Source organism: Saccopteryx leptura, chromosome 1 (assembly GCF_036850995.1).
Source record: "Saccopteryx leptura isolate mSacLep1 chromosome 1, mSacLep1_pri_phased_curated, whole genome shotgun sequence".
Taxonomy (NCBI): Eukaryota; Metazoa; Chordata; class Mammalia; order Chiroptera; family Emballonuridae; genus Saccopteryx; species Saccopteryx leptura.
This window is the reverse complement of record NC_089503.1, coordinates 212,860,289-212,879,912: the sequence shown is the minus strand read 5'-3', so window position 1 is coordinate 212,879,912 and position 19,624 is coordinate 212,860,289. Positions and strand designations below refer to the sequence as shown.

At 40.7% G+C, this 19,624-nt stretch overlaps 1 protein-coding gene across 10 annotated transcripts in view; it reads left to right on the top strand.

Moving 5' to 3' along the window:
* The window catches only part of INPP4B (inositol polyphosphate-4-phosphatase type II B), a 611,130-nt gene that overhangs the window by 281,566 nt on the left and 309,940 nt on the right, over window positions 1-19,624 (top strand). For 7 of the 10 annotated variants that reach the window (XM_066385755.1, XM_066385716.1, XM_066385724.1 and 4 more), the window contains one exon: window positions 6,202-6,262. The exons of the other annotated variants lie outside the window; for them this stretch is intronic. The gene's annotated coding sequence lies outside the window, so the exon portion shown is untranslated. The remainder of the gene's footprint in view (window positions 1-6,201; window positions 6,263-19,624) is intronic. 10 annotated transcript variants of the gene reach the window in all.

The window sequence follows — 19,624 nt, the reverse complement described above, 5'->3', positions numbered from 1 at the left end:
TGCCAAGTACTTTATGTCATATTTTCACTAAGTTTGGCAGAATTAATCTTTATAAAACAACTTACTATAGTTAAATCTATCTTTTTATTTATACTTTGGTTGCTCTGCTACCGCCCACCATGAAAGCTGGAATGCCCACTAGTGGGCAGTAGGGACCAGGTTGACTACCACTGTTCTAGACTCTCTAGAATTGAATTCCACAGGTCTATTCTGGGTTTTGGTCATCCATTACTTTATATCAAGTGTCTCTAATCATGTAGTTGTAGTAATCCTGTTTTAACTTTTGCTTTCCAATTTGATGCAAAATATATCCACAGGCTTCACATTAGTCTGCAAAGCACAAGATATCAAGTTGACAAAGCTGACTAAGACCTCGGAAAACTGATTCAAAAGTGAAAATCTAAAACTGAGTATCAGATATTACTGTTTAAGTCTACTCACAGAGAGTTCTTAATAGCCTTTGCTCTATGAACCTCAAGAATGCCATGACAAGGAGCTATTCTGGCAAAGAGGTAAAGGGAGAAAAACTTGCTCACAAAGCTGTTCTTATCCTGACTCTGCCACGTTTTCTACAGCACTCAGCACAGTGTCCGACGTGACACTCAACAAATGGTGGTGGTATTTCTGGCCCGAGTACCATGATTATGTACTTTGAATAATTTAGCTAACTCGACTGTCAGACCATTTACATTGGCCTGTAGAGTGCAAGCAGAAGCGCAGCATGAGTTCAGCCATCATTATTAGTTCCTATCACTATAACCATTATTCAGTTTCTATTCCCAGAGACTATTACACTCCTCCAAACAAGGGTTCCTCTTTTACATGACCCTTATTTCTGGGGACAATACATAGAAGAGGCCAAAAATTTAATGTACATCATGATCTCCACTCATACTAGAGATAATCTTTTATGTCATCTAATAAAACAATGCATTATTCCTTTATTGAGCATATCATCTCAGCGCCTGTCATTGTTCCAAGTGCTGGAAATAAAATGATAATTGAAAGATACATGTAGTCTCTTCCCTTATGAAGCCATAGAGTTCACTGTTTAATGGGAATTGTACACTATTTATTATGAATAGCACAAATTAAGATATGATGTGTCATAAGGGAGAAGAAATAGATGCTATGAAAGCAAATAATGCAGGATTAGACCAACACAAAAAGGTCAGGGAAGGGTTCATCTCAGTACACAAAGCACTTTTTTTTATATATGATTTATCATCTAGCCTTAATACAACTGATACACACAGTGCTTGTCCATATGTCTAAACGTATCATTCAGGTTGTCTCTCTCAAAACAGAGTTCACCACAAACAAATTCTACCTGGAACTTCTGATCAAAATGTGGAGCATTGAAATTTTGAGGAAGTGGGGTCAATACATTATTTTTCTTTTTCCTCCATGTTTTAGAAGGAACTGATTAGTAGGCACAGGAATCGGACACACGAAGCTCTTAATACCAGCTCCCTGAGTCCTAAGTGTTCTCTTTGGAGGACTATAATCATCTGTTCACTGAGCCTCCAATCTCCCTTCCTTTATATATTAAAAAAAAAAAAAGAAAAGCTTTTTATTTTATTTGACATTCCTTGAAAGGTAATCTTGTAAGTCGTTTTGGAGGAAACACTGTATTCCTAGATGATACTTGATCTGGAGGCTATTGTGAAGGTTTCCTTGTCATCATTCTGCTTGTCTTTCCATGTTTTCTAAGATGATTTGTAACATGCGACCATTGATGGCATTTGACGGGTACTATTTATGGCTTGTGCGTGAAACTAAGCGAAAGAGCAAAATTTCGAAGCTATATTACAGCTCAGAATTGATAGAGCTGGTTGAACTTTAAACCAGTGTAACCCTGTACTTCCCCCTTACAATCACAGCATTGTTTCCCTTGATCAGCCGTGCCTGTGGTCTTTACACATGGCGTGCATTTGCCCTGGGCTCACGGTAAGGGCTCCAGTAAGCAATCACCAGAATTCTTGTAGGCTATTATTGATTTTTTTTCTATTTTAATGTAACAAGATTTCCCAACTAGTACCCACATATTGCTGCCATTTGTCTTTCTCTCTAATATTTAACTTTTTCTTTTGTTTCCTCCCTCTCAGGAGGGGACTGAAGTTACTGTGATGATGATGACTTGGGGGCTCACTCACAGTCATCCGTTTTACTACTTCCTTTCCACTGGACCACACCAAATGGAATAAATGTTACCCTCTTGAGCACTTTTAATTACTTGTTCTCAGAAATGGATCCCAGTTCTCCCTAAACTTTCCAGTGCTACATCATATGCCCATCAGTTTACATGTGGGTAACTCAGGTTACACCTGAGCTCATTGTGCTTTTTTCTGAAATGTGGTTTCACAGTGTTACCTGAAATTTAGCAGAATTAGTCTTCTGCTTTCCCCAAAGCTAATGAAACCAGCTCATCAAGAACTTTCAAGAAATGCAGGACACCCCAGTTTTACTGATGGATACTCTTGAGTCCTCAAGGAATTCTGGTATGCAAAATGTTTAAAAACCACCAGTTTAATGTATAAATCTGGTTACTTTTCTAGTCATTCCCTCAATAACAGTTTATTTTTTTCAACTATATAAAAGGAGATATGATAGTATAAAGAATAAAAAAAGTAGATTTGTGTAACAACATACAGTAAATAACCACATAATAAGCCACCATAACATAAATAAAATGGAAATTCCAATGAGGAATAGTCCAGGAGAGGCTGTTCCAATTTTTAAATATTCCATATTTTAACCCTAATCAATAAAATTCAATTGAGTTTAATATCCCAAAATTGTTAAAAGAGAATTTTGTATTTTGTACTTACAGAAAACATTTGTCCTCATTAAGACAAATATTCTACTTAATCGTTTATTGTGAAGGTAATAGGTGTTAAATAAGGCTTTTTGTTTGCATTAACTATGGAAGATTTATTTAGGTGACCATTTACTTTGGTGGGTTTGGGTCAATGTTGGTTCTTGCTACGTGGTGGGAACTGCCAAGTCATAATATCAGAATGGGACAAAACCAGTGTGAAAGACTCGGGCTCATGTAACACAGTCTCTCCTTCTGCACCGTGAACTTTTATTCTTTGGATTTGCACAGTTATTCAGTTTACATATGATGTATTTCTCATCACTGTTGGAGGTGGTAGCCTTCTTTTGGACGCTTTCCTTGTATTTTTGAAAGTTATTTGAAGGACTTCATTGGACACTACGGACCATATGAAAGTATTTTGACCTCCATTCAGCCACACTGAAGGATAGATTTATTAACTTTGCAGATATAATGGTAACTCAAAATATCAAAGAGGTGTGCAGTCTGTTTTGGTGATAAGAACAGGACACTATGTAGAACAGAGTACTATTCTGAGCTTTAGATGGATTTTAAAAAAAAGATAAAAGAATGAATTGTAGTTTTGGTCAGGTGTTAGTATAAAGCACTACTACCTCAGACACCTAATGACAATGACTAATAAGGCTAAAACATTTTTTGCAAAGTCTACCTAAATAAAAGCTTGATTATAGCAAACATGATTTTTCTACATAACTAGCATTTTATTTTTCTCTTTTGTGTTTAGAAATCAGTAGATGATTTGCATTTTCTTTAATAACACCTGAGTGATTAGTTTCATGCTTTAGCCTATTATGAACTTTTTTCTTTATCTTTTCTTTAACTTAAAAGCAACGCTGGATGGATCAGACTCAAAAAGTTAGAAATCTTGAGAAAAATTGTGGTGAGGTGTTTCGTTTTTCTTTCCCCAAATTATATAAGTCCTGGTATGATTTAAAGTTGACTCATTGTAGTTTTCATCCTTATAGATTAAAACTCATACAGAATGGGGAGAAATATATGAGAATGTAAGAAAAATCGGTATCACATCTGCACTGGAGGAAAGTTTGTTTTAAATAAAATACAGTGGTTAAAGAAGAACTTGAACTCACAGTTGTTGGTCTCTTTTTGACAGATAAAATAAAATTTAGGTAGTTGATAATAAATTTGCATTTAAAAAATTATCATTCCTGATAATACAGTAGGAAAAAGAACCAGGCGGCATTTTTGATGCACTTAGTAAAAGGCATAAAAAACAAACAAGTATTCTGATAAACCATATAACATAGTAGTAAAATGCCCAAACCTGGAACTGGACAAATTTAAAGACTGATAATTAAACTAGCTAGGAGACTCTGATGGAATTACCTCTCCTTTCTTTGCCAATTTCTCTGTCTATAAAATGTGGATAATAGGCCTGACCTGTGGTGGCGCAGTGGATAAAGCGTCAAACTGGAAATGTTGAGGTCGCTGGTTCAAAACCGTGGACTTGCCTGGTCAAGGCACATATGAGAGTTGATACTTCCAGCTCCTCCCCCTTTCTCTCTCTCTCTCTCTCTCTCTCTGTCTCTCTCTCTCTCTCCTCTCTCTCTCTCTCTCTCTCCTCTCTAAAAATGAATAAATAAAATAAAAATATATTCTATAAAAAATGTGGATAATAGTAAAACCTCCTTCATAGGTTGGTTGTACCCCTGTTAGAATAGGCAGGTAGTTAGATATTAACAAGAAAAGCAGAAGCGAATGCAATAAAACATCTGACTAAGTAGGTGAATAGCTCTGCTGTCACGGTGGGTACAGGGGCAACTAACATAGTGCCACCAGCTCAACGAGTGTAGTGGGGAGAAAAGGGCAGAGGGAAATTCCTATTATTAGCCCATGCACATGTCACCTCAAAGTGACCTCTCCTCAATACTACCCAGATTATAGTAAATTAGCATATCAGTTTTGCCCCCCTCCCTCTGTTAACAAGCCTAGAGAATAGTGGGTAGAAGCCAAACTGGCAGGACATTGCCCAAAGGAAATCAGAGGACAGAATTGGATAGTTCAAGATAAACCTGCTCTTTTCCAAGCCCAAGAGAATGAAAAGTGTATCCCCAAGGGATTGTGCGGGTGCTCTTCCAGCTGCCCGCTTTCTCTCTCTCTCTCTCTCTCTCTCTCGTGCACTTTGCTTTAATAAATCTTGCCACTGACGCTTGAACTCCTCCTGTGTGTGTCCCTGTCCCACGACACCCCTATGGTTACCCACAGGTTCAATGATTTGCTGGAGGGGCTCCCAAGATCCCATAAAGCTGTTATTTGTACGGTCATGGTTTATTACAGTGAAAGGATTCAGATTAAACTCGGCAGAGGGAAACGGCACATAAAGTGAAAATCCAGCTGCCACCTCTCAGGTGTCTGCTCCCAGCAGAGTTACACGGGGATTTACTTAATTCTCCCAGCAACAATGTCTGAGAAGACATGTGAAGTGTGATCAGCCAGGGAAGCTCAACTGAGCTCTGGCATCTAAGAGTTTTATTGTGGGTAAGTCACGAAGTCTTATGAGGGGTCTGTCACATAGGTTTGCAGCACTAGAGAGATGGTTGACCTCAGTTATGCTGACTTCAGCCGCCACTTCCTCCAAGCCCAAACAGCTATTCACTATAAATCAAGGATTTTCAACCTGTGTGCCACAAGAATTTTTAAAACATGCAGTACCTGACTGCATAATCAGGGACAGTGACTTCTTTTCCCTTAGAGTGTCAGATAAGAAATGGCAACAGCCAACACAATAGCCATCTGGTGTGAATGAATCAGAATTTTACCTTTTTTTTTTTTGTCAGATTGGCAAAAAATTTATATTTAGGTGTGCTGCAGCATTTTAGTGATTTAGTGTCTGTGTGCCCTGAGATAACAACAGTTGAAAACGGCCGCCATAAATTTATCTGGTCAAAGGGGAAGAGCATGGCCTCGAGCAGACGAAAGCTCTACCAGGCTGGCTATTCCAGAGGTTGTCTTCCAGGAACTGAAGACAGGCCCTTCTTTGGAACGTGCAGGGTTTGCCTAACTCAGGACTGCTGAGCTAACCCTGGCCTTCCCCGTGGCTGTGAGGAATGAATGACTTAATCCATGTCATTTAGATAGTGCCCAGTCATGTGGGCAGATAAACGGGGTTCCTTCTAGGGGGAGCTCTGTGAGCGGAATGAAGCGGACTAATTTGGAATGCAAAGAAGAAGCGGCTCAGTTCCAGGGATCTTGTGACCATTAAGTCATCAGGTTCGGAATGATGGGCATTACAAGCATATTAAGTATTTTGGCGAGGGACGATTTGGTAAGAGCAGCTCCCAGTGAAAGACCAGCCCTAACATTTTGTCCTTCTGTCCTTACAGAGCTCTGAAATCAGCGCAGGAGTGTCAGGGAGCTCGGCTGAGGGACACAACAAGATAGCAGGTACCCAAGTGATTCACAGTCACTAACACACAGTACTCATTCAGCTCAATGACTGATCCAAACTTACAGCCCCTGCTATTGAAGAAGTATTTTACAAAAATACCAGTTTGTCGTCTTAGAATGTGTATGACTGCATGGATATAGATAGATGGCTGACCATATCCTAAGGGGATTGATTTCTGTGAATACATTAATCAGGTATGAGGGTTTTAGTTAGGCCAGGCCTAGACATAAGTGTGAAGGAAGTGACTAAGTAATTATTAGCATTGATTATTAAAGGACTGTTCTGTTGCAAACAGTCCTGGGTGAGGTGTTTGGTGACTTTGCAGAGTTGACCACAACTGACCGGCATCGTCCTTTCCTGCCCTCGTGGTGCTCACAGAACAGTAGAGGCGACATGAAATAAATAAGCAGCTATCAACATGTGAATAAAAAACATAATTAGTCCTACAAAGAGAAACAGCAGAGTTCTGTGCGGAAACGCTGGGTGACAAGGGAGGAAGCTACTGCAGACCGCTAACCAGGAAGACGACAATGAGCTAGGAGTTAAAGTGTCAGAAAAAAGTCCCAGGCAGGTGGAACAGTGGTGGGTAAAGAAAACGACTGAAAAAAAAGGGTAAGGTGGTATAACAAAGTCACAGAGGCAGAGGGAGACAGAAGAGGAAGCTGGGTAGAAAATGGGATGAAAAGCAATATGGAAACCGGCCCAGTCCCATAGGGCCTCAACGGCCATGCTGAGGGAGATGCCTCCGAACCAGCTCTGCCTGGCCGCCCTCTGCCCTTGGCATCTGGTCTTCTCTCTTGGTCTCCGGAATATTCATGCTTTTCAGTCTGTTACCCAACCCTGCCTTCCTTCATCTCCTGCTAACGTGCAGTGTAAACGTCTTATGACTGTGAAAAGAGGTTTTCAGATGTGTTCACTGCTCTGAACCCAGGCTCCATGATATAGTTTTCCATAAAATGGTTTGGGTGTCAAGACTGTTTGAAAATTTCTGAATACTGAAGCACTCTCAGGAGCTTTCAGTGCACACTAACATATTACAGGTTCTGGAAAGCTCTAAAGTAAACCTGTATATGATATAGGTATGCAGGTGTGCATATGTACAGTATGTGTGCATGAACCATAATTTACCTTGACAGTTCCCAAAGTTATTTCCAGGTGTACATTAGAAAATATTTCAAAAGTTTATTTCTTGGAAATATGCATTTTAAGAGATCCCTTATACTCTGAAGGCTGGCCAGTTTTTAAGTAACTGACTTATTTCATGGCTCTGCATATTAAATTATAATAGATAACTTTCTAGAATCTAGAGAATTCCAGCCAGAAAAAAAAATCTGTTTGCTTCTACAGTTCAGTTTTCTTTTTAGGCAGATTTTTCTTGACCGGACTGATATGGTTAATTGCTTAAAATTCTGATTATACTTTACGTGTGAAAATATAGCCTTCAGTACCAATAAGGAGCACTGGAGTAAGAGCTTACTAAGTAATTTTCAATATTAGTAATATCTGTTCTCTTAAAATGAAACAAAGAAAAACCACAAAAAAAATACTGTTTGCTTCTCAGCTGTTTCGAATCATTCCTTTCCACTGAAAATGCTTATTCTTCTTGATTTGTAAAATTTTCATAATTTCAGCAAGTCTTTAATGAGAAAAATGACTTGGGATAGTGCCTACTATAGCACCAAAGACTGATCTTATTTGATATTAAAAAGAACAAACAAAACACAAAATTTCAAGGCCCAGAGTATGAGTTAATATGCTTATTTCAGAAGAAAGGTTCTCAGCATCTGTGATGGGAAGGGCACTGACTTTGTAAGATCAAGTCAGTATCTTTTACCACAGTTAATTATTATTAAAAATTAAGAAAATAAATCATGGACAAAATTTCTAGGATTTCAGAAACAAAAAAGCCTTGTTTTATGCCTAGAAAGATAAGAGACAGCTGTCCCTTAATTGATACTTTTGCCATTCATTTGTTTTCTATCAGAAGATGTGTCTCAAATTTGGAATATAATTAGAAATCTTAGCCTGACCTGTGGTGGCACAGGGGATAAAGCATCAGCCAGGAATGCTGAAGTTGCCTGTTCAAAACCCTGGCCTTGCCTGGTCGAGGCACATATGGGAGTTGATGCTTCCTGCCCCCCCCCCCCCTTCTCTCTCTCTCCCTCTGAAATGAATAAATAAAATCTTAAAGATATACCTATATCTTTTAAAAAATCTTAAAATGAATTTTTAAAAAGGAAAGAAGATCAACATGGAAACATAGAAGTTGGGAAAGCTAGAAATGGAACATTCCAGCCAAACTGGATAATCTATGTTAACGTCAGCTGGCCCCTGGGGAACATGCTGTTTCCGGTTTCAGGAGGAATTTTCTCAACCAAATGACAAGTCATTTAATCTCTATACACTGTAATTTCCAGGAATTATATTTTGCTCAGTATATAAACAACGGTTTTAAAGTTTTGAGGCCTGAGTTAAATCCTAGCCCCCTAACTTCTTCCCTGTCTGACCCTCAACAAATTTTCTAACTATTCTCCGTCTCAGTTTACCCATCTCAAAAATGGAATTACTAAACCATTAAAAGTAAATGGAATTACTTTTTTCCTTCTTGCAATGTGGTTTCTTTCTTAATTTGTCTTGATTTAACACACAGACGGGTATGTAGCAGCAGATCTTGAAAGGAAGAAGAGAAGAAAGTGAAAAGGAGACAAAGCTATTTGCAGAAATCTATTGTAATATCTAGGGCAGACTATTGCATAAAGTAAACATTCGGAGATTGCTTATTGAGTCTATGCCCTGGAGGCCAAAAACTCAAATCCTTTTACTGAAGTTATTTTTTTTCTTGTAGATATTTTGGCGTCTCCTCTCCAGATTGTTAACCCCACTTAAAGGCATAGTGACATATTTTTTCTGAATTGCAGCACTTTACATGCTGTTAGGCATGATAGTTGCTCAATTAATATTTGTTTAATTGAATGAAGCTGTGAACTAACGGCGCGGGAAGTTGGATCGCCCAGCTTGTTCTAGTTCCTGGTTTACAACCTCCCTATCTAACATCTGAAGCAGGAATGATTTCACTCAGTGATAGTGCACCCACTTCCTGCTGCTTCTCCATGCATCTGCTCCCAGCAGATTAGTTAATTTCCTGTTATTTATGCCTCTACTACATGGTGGCTTTTGCCTGCATTGCCTCCATTTTCATTATTTCTTTCCCTGTTGTTTTTTATTCTTCCTTTTCCCTCTCTTCTCTCCCTTTCTTTAATCTATCCCCCCATTTTGATGTTCATATCCCTTAAAGTTCGATCAGATACTCTCTCCTTCATGAAGCAGTCTCAGGTATCTCCCGAGATGATTAATTTACCCTCTTAGATTTGTTTTGTTTTGTTTTGTTTTGTTTTGTTTCAGCTACTATTTCTGTTCCCCATCTGTGACCCTGACACTGAGTCAGTGAAAGCCCAGCTCCATATGTTAGTGAATCTGTCCCTCTATCCTCTTCTCCATCCTGTTACCTTTTACCAAAAATACCCACGAAAGGGGTGGACATCTGACACCGTGTGCTGCTTATGTCCACACTGGTTACTGGTGGCATGAATTCAGGCCATCAGTGCTAAGCTGCAGTCACATCGGTTTTCTGAGCCTGGTCGGCTTTCTGAATGTGTCCTTAGCTTGGGATGCTGTGTCCCTCGGAGTCAGGAGCCTGGCTCTGTGCTGGTGGTCTAGGTGCCCTGACTTCCAGGACACCTGTGTGCACCCCTTTCCCTGTGGCTTACCTCACTCGGGTACCTTCCCTGATCTATGATGTGGATGCCCAGGTCACGCTGGGCACTGCAGAAGCCTGCTGCACACTTCCCATCCCCACCTCAAGCTCTAGGGGGCCCTATGTATCGATCCCCATTTGGGTCAAACTTCAGTTTATCACTTACATCTTAGTAATTTGGACTCTTAGCCCCTGTAAATCAATATTTCTTTCCCAGTTTATTCTTCTTGGTCTTTTATGGGACAGCTTTCTTTTTGCTTCCTTTTATGTCTCTGCATTCTTCTTGGTGGATTCACATTAGTTATTATCAAAGCAATCCAACTGTACCTTTCTTAGGCCATTCTTCCATTTGTCCAGTCATGTCTAATAATAGTAACTATTGATACTACTAATAATGTGAGTTATATTGACAATTTGCTAAATCTTCTAATATTTTTTGTTTTATATTTTGTTTCTAATATTTTGTTTAGAGTCTACACAGTAAAATTCATACATTTTAATGTGCAGTTCTAGAATTTTTGACAAATGGAAACAGTCATGTGCTCACTATCCAATCAAGATTCACTACGTTTACATCCCCCCAAGTCTCCCTTCTTCTACCCTTTTATGGTCACCCTCCCTTGCTCACCTCCAGCCACTAGAAACCAGTGATCTGTGTTCTGTCTCTGTAGTTGCCTTTTCCAGAATGATGTAGAGATTGAGTCACACAGTGTGTGGACCTTTGAGTCTGGCTTCTGTCACTTACCATAATATGAAAACATATGTACATGATTTTAATCTTTTAAAATTTGTCACAGTTTTATGGCCAATGTCAAAAAACTTAAAAACAAACCCAGAAAGTAAAAAAAAAACCCTCCAAATACTTAGGGACTGCTTGTAGGTCAAAACCACAAGAAAAACAGAAGAAAATAAGAATTTCCCCCTATATGGTTTAAAACTTCTCCAAGTTTTAGCTTTCTCTCACAATTTTCCTATTTTTGTTTATTTTTCAAAATCCTCAGGTGGCTTGCCTTTTGTGTTTACTTCTAATCAATGGGAGATACAGTGTTTAGTTGCCTTGGTCCATTTTTACTCGAAATGGGACATCTAAAAACTTTACATATATGAATTTATTTTTCCTCACAATTAATGGGACAGATATTAACATATTCTCCACTTAAGATGAGGATGCTAAGGGACAATATAGTTAAGTAAATTGCCCAAAATTGCAGAGTCAGCGTCAGAGCCTCGGCAGTCCGGATTCATAGTAAGTCTCTCACCCGCTTGGCTATACAGCCTCTCTCGTGCTCAACTGCTGTAATAGTAAGTGCATGGGGGAGGGACTCAGACATGCGCACTACACTAACACAAAATTAAGTTATAAAAGAAAGATCCAGAACAAGCACAAGAAATTAGTCTAACAAAAGCACGTTTGTTAACTCGTCAGACCAGGGAGCAAAAACTGGTGAAGAAATTCTCAAAGTGGTTCACTGAAAAGAGCCAGAAAGTGTTAAAAGCTAAAACTTCCGTGTGGGGGAAAGTAGCGGTGAATGGGGAAGGAGAGAAGGGTGCGGAGGTAGGGGTTACCCTGGGTGTACGATTGAAGGGTGGAACACTAGTATTTTGGCAATGACAGAATATGCGAGGAAACATTTTCATGTATAACGGTATGTTTCATATAGTAGATGCTCAACAGATGCACGTCCCATGAATTGATGGTTACGGTATTTCTTTTCCTTACTCTCCCTTACACATGGGATCAAAAGCAGTCCTAAAAGTTGGAGACCTCCAGCCTGAGATTGAGAAAAGGGGAAAGAAAGAAGGCAAGTCCACCGGTGTTCAGCATTTGGGCATAAATTGATGACATACTTTTCACGCCAAGCCTGACCTTGAACTCCATACTGGCTCAGTGGTAATCCTTCTGACACTCCACATGATCACAGCAGATGATCAGTTAGGATTATAGAAGAAATTTATTAAATCAGTTCATGCTTTTGTCTAGTTCCATGAGAGGCACCAGAGAAACGCTGGTTGGATTTGCAGATGGAAAAATGGCTTAGCCTTAGAACATCACTGCACAGCCTTATCATTTTTGTAGCTATTTGTCCCAATTCCAATTTAGTCACTGAGTTTTCTTTTTTTAATGCATAAGGTTTGTTCACACTTACATTGTAGTGCAGTGTTATTGAGTAGCATTTTAAGGTAGAATGTGTAATTCTGTACATATTAGAGTAAGGAAACTGCTTATAGTGAAAGAATTAAAATTCATTATCTGTATGCAAGAGGCAGTATGAAGGGGAAAACTTAGTTATGCCATATTATATTCCTGGAGATACCCTCGGGCACTCTGTGAACTTCTCTGGAGAGCTAAAATGAAATTAGAATAATCACATATACACATTTATTCTTGCCTGTCATAATAAAAAGCAGAAGATAAAATTTTAATTAAATTCATTATCTGTCTTCCTTTGAAATTTCAATTTTCAAAAGAAAATGAGCAATTAATCATCAGAAACTATAGATCATTTAGTTCATACTAATTTGAACCTAAAATGGGTCATCATAAGGAATTCAATCAGTCTGAATTAATGACGCTGATGTCTGTATTGGACATGCCCTGCGGATACAATTGCAGCTTCAGGTTGGCTTTTGCCTGAGCACAGGGTACTTAATGGCCGTCGGTACGGGAGTGTGACAGGCTTCGTAAGGGCATTGAAACAATTGATGTTGCTGAGGTGGCCCTTCCTCAGAGTCCTCATATTTAGTAAAAGTAAAAAAAAAAAAAATCAACCTCCACCCACCCAAATTAAAATTCTCTCTATACATCTTTGCTGTTCAAGATAGGCTTGAAATGGGTGGTTTGGAGTCATTATATGTGGAACATGCATTGTTTTTGTTTGTTATAATTTTTTTTCTTGAATGTATTGGGGTGACATTGGTCAATAAGATTATTCAGGTTTTAGGTGTACAGTTCTGTAACGCCTCACCTGCACACTGTGTTGTGGGCTCCCCACCCCGAGTCCAGTCTCCTTCCGTCATCACATGCCCCCTTTAGCCTCTCCTTCCTTCCCCATCTCCTTTTGCTTTTGTAATCCCCACACTCTTGTCTGTGTCTGTGAGTTTTCTTTCCCTTTGCTTAATCCCACCACCTTTTTCCCCAAGATCCCCAACCCCTATTGTTTAATAAAAGTATCAGAGGGTAAAACAACAACCTGTTATTTTAAGTGTAGACAATAAACTCCTAGTTTCAACTTTGTTTATCAGATGACAGTAAAGGCTGTTAAAAAATACCCAAGCTTCTACTGAAGTGCTGTATAGCTGTTTGTACTATTTTTAAAAGACCTTTTCTGTGTGATGCAATTTTTCTTTTTTAAAGCAGATTTGGGGATTCAAAACCAGGTGTTTACAAGTTTTGTTAAGCAAAACCCAATGTATCACATGATGTTTTATAGAAGAAAAAAATATTAAAATAAATTTTTAAAAAGATTTTATTTATTGATTTTGGAGGGAGTGGGAAGAGAGAGAAAGGCGGTGTGGAGGAGGAGGAAACATCAATGCCTAGTTGCTTCTCATATGTGCCTTGACCAGGCAAGCCTGGGGTTTCGAACCGGTGACCTCAGCATTCCATGTCAACACTTTATCCACTGTGCCACCACAGGTCAGGCTAGCCGAAAACTTTTATAGGAGACATCAGTATTTTGTTGAAACATCCAATTTTCATCATCCTTTTGGTGGCACGTGGGAAGTGTCAAGAGTGTCCTTCTGAAGGGAAGGGTGCAAAGCCCTCCTCAGAACACAATGCCTTCTTCTGAATCCCATGGGGTCATTAGCCAGCTGGATACATGGAGCTCTTCTGTCCTGTTTCTGAGCCTCTGTGTTCTCATGCCCTAACTGGGATGACCCCAGATTCCTTTAAGTCTCTTCAGTTCTGTATTCTCTTAAAATATTTTATCCCAGATTTTAAAGTGATGATAGACATGTTATCAACCTATTGCAGAGGTGACTAAGGTCAAATCAAGCTTGTTTCACATGCTCACGTTGTAATTTTTCAGGATGCTTTCATCTTTACGACTAACACAGAATATTTTCTAACACATCAGATGGCTGACTAGCTATACAAGAGTTGGTCTGAGAGTTCCCCCTTAGGACATCATCAGGTCACTGTTGGAGTCTATTTAAATTCTGGTTCAGAAATGTCGCAGTGCTGAGGCAAAGCCCCGGAGTTCTCGGGATTAAGGGTACCTTGTCACAGGGATCAACAGAGACTCTCTTTTACTTTATAGACAGTGGAGACCAACATTGTTCTCATCCTGATTTGCGAGAGCAGAGCCGCAGACGGACCTCTGATTTATAATGAACCAGAGGTACAGTCGGTCTGCTTGTGGGGCGGAGTTCTCCGCATTGCGCTTTTGTGTTCTGTCCTTCTGAACATCAATATTGTGCCTGTTTCAATGGTCATTTAATACTCATTTTTGAGTTGAGGTTGTTATTTGACTGGATTGTGATCCCCAAAAGGGAGCCCTGTGAATCAGAGAAGCAAAGGAGAAAACACTTCTCCTTTCTGAAGTAACCAGAATGCTGGACCTGGAGAATCGGATATGTTCAATCATTAGTTTCTATTTTCAAACTTCAATTATATAGAATTTCTATTCTTGATATTTTTTCATGCTGCTTTGTCCACTGAAAATGTATTTACATCAGGACCAAGCAAAAGAACCAGAGATGCATATGTCTCAATCAGAAACGATATTATAAATAGAATTATAAAAAATATCTATCATACCCTGGCCAGGTGACTCAGTGAAGAAAGCGTTGACCCAGTGCCAGAGGCTATAGGTTTGCCGCCCAGTCAGGGCATGTACAAGAAGCAATCAATGAGTGCACAACTAAGTGGAACAACTAAGTGAAACAAAGACTTGATGTCTCTCTTTGTCTATCTCTCTCTCTCCCTCCCTTACTCCCCTTTTCTCTCTCTCCCTTCCTCTTTCTCAAATCAATGAAAAATTAAAAATATATATCTTGATATGGTTTTCTCTTCCTTGGGAGTTCTTGTACTTAGGCATTAAATATTATATTAATAGGCTATCGGTTTTCCAGAGATTTTTATTTTAAGAAAGAAAATAATGTAAATGAAAGCATAAATAAATGTCTCCTAGACCTCCCTTTTTTCTCTCTATTGCCCTAATTTCTTTCTTAAGGGATAATAAAAGTTTGTAAATTTTTGCCAAGTAAAATTAAAAGACATGGTAGGTAGAATAGAGAAAAGGCTCTGAAATCAGACACTCAAGTTCACAGTCTTAGTTCTGTAATTACTAAGTGGGACCTGGAGCAAATTTCTTTTTACCCTTCAGTTCTTCACTTGTAAAGCTGGAATTCTATCTTAAATTCGTTATGAACATTAATTTAATGCATATAAAGTGATGGCACAGAGCATCACACATAATATATACTCAAAAAAGGCAGCTAAATACTGAGAAAATTTGGCTAACATGAATTTCGTAAGCGGTGGTACAGAGCGAACTTTGTGAAAACTGGATGGGTATTAGTAGAGTCCCTTTGCTTTGATATTTGCAAGGAGGAAAGGGAAGTGTATCATGCTGGTCAGTTGTGTCTTATTGAATTGATTCTTTTGTCAACACCCCTCCTCTCTCCCCTGTTTTTTTTTGTTTGTTTGTTTTTTTCTGAAGTTGGAAATGAGGAGGCAGTCAGACAGACTTCTGCATGCACCCGACCAGGATCCACCTGGCACACACACCAGGGGGCGATGCTCTGCCCATCTGGCGCCTGAGCAATTCTAGCACCTGAGGCAGAGGCCACAGAGCCATCCTCAGCGCCTGGGCCAACTTTGCTCCAATGGAGCCTTGGCTGCAGGAGGGGAAGAGAGAGACAGAGAGGAAGGAGGGGGGGTGGAGAAGCAGATGGGCACTTCTCCTGTGTGCCCTGGCCGGGAATCGAACCCAGGACTCCTGCATGCCAGGTCGACGACGCTCTACCACTGAGCCAACTGGCCAGGGCCCTTCCCTATTTTGATGTGTCACAATAACTTGAACTCTTTGTGCCCCAAAACCCACAGTCCAGACATTTTCAGTGAATCACTAGACAATGGTCCTACATTGATGACCTGAATACACCAGTTTTTGTCATGAGCTGCCATATAAGTGTCCTTACCAAACATCACCACTGTTCTGAGTGCGGCATGCCATGACCTGGCTCCGTTTAGCCCGACAGGTACCTTGGTCTGACCCTGCCAAAAGTTGAGTAGACTGCCAAGAGTCAGGCTGCAGAGCTGAGGCTGGTGAGAGGGAAGATAAAATCAAGTCTGAGTGGAGATGGAATGTCGGCTGGGCTAAGACTCGTCAGTGGCAAGGGTCCACCACAAAGAGGCCAAGCAATAGGTGGGTGGGAGGGTGGGCAGGTGTCAGGGGTCCCCAGCAGATAACCAAGAGTAGAAGAACATGGGAAGAAAGGAGCGCTGGAGGCAGGAGGTGAGTCCACGGCTGGGGCGACCAGAGTCCAGTCGGGAACCATGACAACTCCTGGCACCAGTCTAGAAAGTCTGGTTCAGTGACATGACCTTTAGCCCCTATTGACTGAGAGAGGCAGAGAGACAGGCAGGAGGAACATTGAGCTGCTCCTGTAGGTGCCCTGACTTGGGGATCGAACCGGCAACCTCTGCGCTTCAGAACAACACTCCAACCAACTGAGTTATTTGGACAAGGCTTATTTTTTATTTTATTTTATTTTATTTTATTTTATTTATTTTTTATTTTTTAGAGACAAAGAGAGGAAGGGAGAGAGTGAGGAGGGGGAGCATTCACTTGTTCCACTTAGTTGTGCATTCATTCGTCACTTCCCGTGTGTGCCCTGACCGGGGATCAAACCTACAACCTTGTTGTTTGAGATGATGCTCTTAACTGACTGAGCTAACCAGCCAGGGCCTCCCTATTGACTTTTTAGCTACTGGAACTCCCTATGCACCTCTCCCAGCTTGTGAGCCTGGAACCTGGGTGGCCCTCTATGCCTTAAAATGTGCATAGAAATTGAATGTGCATAGAAATCACCCATGCTACAATACGATTCTAATTTTCTATCTCTGGGTCTGGCTCCATGGTCTGCATTTCTAACCAGCTTCCAGGTAATGCCAGTACTGCTGGGCCAGGGACCATGTTTCAAGTGGCGAAGCTGAAAAGACTATTGCTGTTCAGTCTTGCTACCCACCCCCCAGTCTTCTGTTCTGTCTCAAGTCAGGCCTGCTTCCTCAGGGTCAAGGTGAGGAGAACGTTGCTGCCTAGTTCAATACTGAGCCCCAGCAGCAGGGCTTCTGATCAGACTGGAGCCCTGACGACTCTCATCTTTTTTCTCCCGTGACAGAGCAGGTCCGCACGGAATTTAATATTGGTAGCAAAAGCCTACTGAAGGCCTGGAGAATTCAATTGTCTCTGATGCAATTGGTTTTCTTGGGCCAAAGAACACTGCCCCAGAATGCTAATCCATCGCTCTGACAGGAGTTACCTTCTGCCTGGCCGGGGACCTCATGAGAAGCCGGGAGGGCCTTGACCTTAAAAAAAACCAAAACGCCTGATTGTTTTTTTGGGTAAAATATCAAATTTGTCAATTGATGCCACTTTCCTCAAAGGGAGCCTTTTCCTGAAACCTTTGTTTTCATTCTGCTGTTATTTTTGAATGATTTTATAAAAGAAAAGATAAATCCCTGGTACCGAGAATAGGGGCCTAGTTGCAAAACTTTGAATATAATTATCCTGCAATGACGGTAGCCTTCCAAGTACCCTGACATTTCCTGTGACGAAAACCGGGCAGGGAAGACAGAGGGAAATCCCACGTGGGTCATGTTTCTGCTTTTGCGTCTTCTTGGCTTTATATAGCCTTCGGCTGACCTTTAGAAGCTCTGCCCCCCTGCACTCCTTACAAATTTCAGGTATTTAGGTTTTAAAGTGATTTGGCATCATGACTTATATCTGGTTGACCAGACTGTCCTGGTGTCAGAATTTTTGGGACACTGAAGTGAGCAAGTTTAGTGGCTTTGATATTGAAAGTCTACACCATCAACATAACAGAGACTGGCTATTCTATTTCTTTTTGAGATGGCTCAGAAATAATGTGATTCAACACTTCATATCAAAGCACTGTTTGGAAAGCTAAACAAAAGCCATAGGTGCATAGCATCATCAGGCTACCAACAGTCCCTGCCTGGATCTCAGCCTGAGCAGGTCAGGAAACATTGTTAACCAGAGGTCCACTTAGAACCCAAGATCAGCCCGGCGGCGTATGACGTGTCACATCCTAAACCTCAGGCTCTTGCCCATTGAGTCATCCCATTTTGCTATGGGCTTATTTGGCCATGACTCAATCTTCCCTTGATCTTCTCACCTTTAAAATATTACATAGTGTTTATGGGGGCTTTTGTTTTTGTGAAAAAAAAAGCCTCAGTTTTTATCTCTTCAGAAACTGTTTCCTTTGTCTGAGATATTTTGAGTTCACGGAAACCTGGCTTTCTGTTTCCCTGCTGCCCACACTAATGCCACTGGTCACATACCACAGCGCCTGGAGGCACAAAGGCCCCCCACAAGCTGTTAAAACCTCATTTACAATTGTAGACCTCTACCCCTATTGATCATGCTCCAGGGCAAAACGCTTGTTCTCTTGAGACTTTTCCACCAGGCATTTTGTCTTTCTCTGGTCTCCATGTCCTGCCTGCTATCCTCCTGGGAGATATCAGTTTCCATGGAAATGACCCATCTAATATCTTTGATGCACAATTTCTTTGTCTTGCTGGCTCTAGTGACCATTAACTCCACTCCAGTTCCACCACCCATTTACCCTGTGGCTGTACCTGGTTTTTCATTGGTCCTTCTCTCAGCTCCCAAGTTGCTGTGGCTTACCCCTCTAATGATGTCCCTGTCCAGCCTAGATGCTGTTCTGTCACATTAATAGTATTACATTCTTGGCTTTACCCTTCTGTCACTGCATCTGCAGATAAAACGCCACCACTGTCCACTAAACTGTTGTTCTCCACCAAGCTGCTGAACACTGCTGGAGACAGAAAGCTACACAGCTAGTCCGACTGAGACCCCCCAAATCTGTGGGCTCCAGGCCAGCTGGACCCACACAGTGGCCCATACCAGTCCCCTCCTCCAGTGCTCATAAAGGCTAGCTCTGAACTCCACCCTTTGTCTGAAAGCTCCGACCCCACTTCCTCCCGATTTCCTCTGAACGCATGCCTTTGCCTCTTTCTAATTAATTAAATGCATAATGAATATTTAGGACATACCAAAGGTATAAAGAAAAATATAGTAGATCTTTTGTACCTGTCACCTGGTTGAATAAATAGTTTTCTTAATAGAGTTGTAGAGCCCTGAGTTCTCCTCCCTGATCACATCTCCCGAAAGCCTCCTCCCAGACATCATAACTCTTCCGATTTTAGTGATTATCATGCATTTATCTGTGATTGTATGCCTTGTGTATGTACTTCTACATAACATAGACTTAGAGTATTATTTTGCATGTTTCAAAATCTTCTATAAGTGCCATCCTATCCCACCCCCCCACCCCCATGCTTCTGCTCCTCCTCACTCTAATCCTCTTCTTCTCTGTGCTTGGTTTATGA